Source organism: Culex quinquefasciatus, chromosome 2 (assembly GCF_015732765.1).
Source record: "Culex quinquefasciatus strain JHB chromosome 2, VPISU_Cqui_1.0_pri_paternal, whole genome shotgun sequence".
NCBI lineage: Eukaryota > Metazoa > Arthropoda > Insecta > Diptera > Culicidae > Culex > Culex quinquefasciatus.
This window is the reverse complement of record NC_051862.1, coordinates 9,941,660-9,944,109: the sequence shown is the minus strand read 5'-3', so window position 1 is coordinate 9,944,109 and position 2,450 is coordinate 9,941,660.

The window sequence follows — 2,450 nt, the reverse complement described above, 5'->3', positions numbered from 1 at the left end:
TATTATGAGTTTATTTTTCCTTTTGTGAAACATTTTATCACCATTTCAGGCAATTATTTACAATATATAATGGTTAAATTGCGATTTAATATGCTAAAAATGTATAAAACATAAAATCTCTAGCAAAAATAACTTTTAAAAATCGCTTATAACTTTTTAGGATCAAGCTTAGGTCCCTTTGGCCTTTCGAATTAGATTGAATAAAACTCTGAAAAATGACAAACTCGCCTCGCTAGGAGACGGTAATTTTAGCGGATTGCAGACTGGATTTCGCCATGTGATGTGATGATTGTCTAAGCCCAAGTTGCCTAAACGGAGTTAAAAATAGTTCTCAAAATCGTGAACATGCGTTCATGTAAATGGGAACCACAAACAAAGTGTTCAAATTGCATGGTACCAAGAATGTTTCTAATCTATCGTTATCGTTATCGAACCTCGATAATTCTATCGGCGACAATTGGGTCCTAAAATGAAGCTTAGATTGCTGATATTATTGTTTACAGCGATAAAGCTTATTTTTCTGAGTACAATGACCCTTTGTACGACCACAAAGAGTTTAAAATTGATTTTTAAATCAATTTCGAAAAATTATCCTCTCGGTCCTTCTTGACAGAAAAGCTCCTACTTGACAGCTCGTTCCAAGGGGACCATAGTTGATCCATCGAAAAAATGTTGTCTTGTCAATATTTTTGTTTGCATTAAAATGAAAAAAAAGTGATCAGAAATGGTTTTTAATCGTGTTTTTTACCGTAGTACATAAAAATTGAAATAGAGCTTTAGTTCCCAATTTTATCGACGATAACGAATGATAACTTATATTTAATAAATTTCTAAAATTCTAAAATTTCTAAAAACTAAAACCAGCCAAATTATGTTGAATTTTCAAGCTTCCTCTAATTTATATTATTTATATAATAGGGTAAGTTTCAAAGTATAAATACTTTAAAAAAATCACAAAATACTGTTTTTTTTTCAAGTACTCAAATTTTGTATTTAAACTGTTTAAGAGTTTTTTGAAGGAAAAACTCAAATTTTCACAAGATACCGTATTTTCTCAAAAATACTCCAATTTTTATAAATCACAATAATAGTATCAAACGATTTGAAATTCTGCATGTATTTAAACTGTTTTAGAGTTTTTTAAATGAAATACTCAAATTTTCAAAAAATACCGTATTTCCTCAAAAATACTAAAATTTTTATGATTCGCAATATGGGTATCAAACAATTCGAAATGTTTCAAACAAAACTGTTTTAGAGTGTTTTGAATGAAGTACTAAAATTTTCACAAAATACCGTTTTTTCTCGAAAATACTCAAATATTTATGATTCGCCATATGGGTATCAAACGATTCGAAATGTTGCATTTATTTTAACTGTTTTAAAGTTTTTTGAATGAAATACTCAAGTTTAAAAAAAACACCGTATTTTCTAAAAAATACTCAAATGTTTTATGATTCGCAATATGGGTATCAAACGATTCAAAATCTTGCAAGCATTTTAACTGTTTTAGAGTTTTATGAATAAAATACTAAAATTTTCACAAAATACCGTATTTTCTAAAAAATACTCAAATATTTATGATTCGCAATATGGGTATCAAACGATTCGAAATTTTGCATTTATTTGGACTGTTTTAATGTTTTTTGAATGAAATACTCAAGTTTAAAAAAAACACCGTATTTTCTCAAAAATACTCAAATGTTTTATGATTCGTAATATGGGTATCAAACGATTCAAAATCTTGCAAGCATTTTAACTGTTTTAGAGTTTTTTTTTTAATGAAGTACTAAAATTTTCACAAAATACCGTATTTTCTCGAAAATACTCAAATTTTTATAATTCGCAATATGGGTATAAAACGATTTGAAATTTAGCATGTATTTTGCTTGTTTTAAATTTTTTGAATGAAATACTAAAATTTTCACAAAATACTGTATTTTCTCGATTTTTTTTAATTTTTATGATTCGCAATATGGGTTTCAAACGATTCGAAATTTTGCACGTATTTAACTGTTTTAGAGTTTTTTGAATGAAGTACTAAAATTTTCACAAAATACCGTATTTTTTCGAAAATACTCAAATATTTATGATTTGCATTGGGGGTATCAAACGATTCGAAATTTAACATGTATTTTAACTGCCCTGTTTTTCAGCTTTGTCAAACTTTTTTCGGAGTTATTGGAGGTTACTGTCGGAAGGAGATTCTCTTGCCCTGAGGACTCCGTGAGTTATTTTGCTTGTTCGCGTCCAACCACGTCTCCATATGGACCATTGTCCGTCCAATCCTTATAAAGATACAGTGGTTTAATTTTTTTAAATGACGCAAATAGTATTTTTGAGATTGAAAAATCAAGTCATAGATTTAAAAATGTCAAAAAAACACAAAAAAGATACTAAGATAACAGTTTTTTCATTAGCCAAATATCTACAACTTTGTCGAAGACACC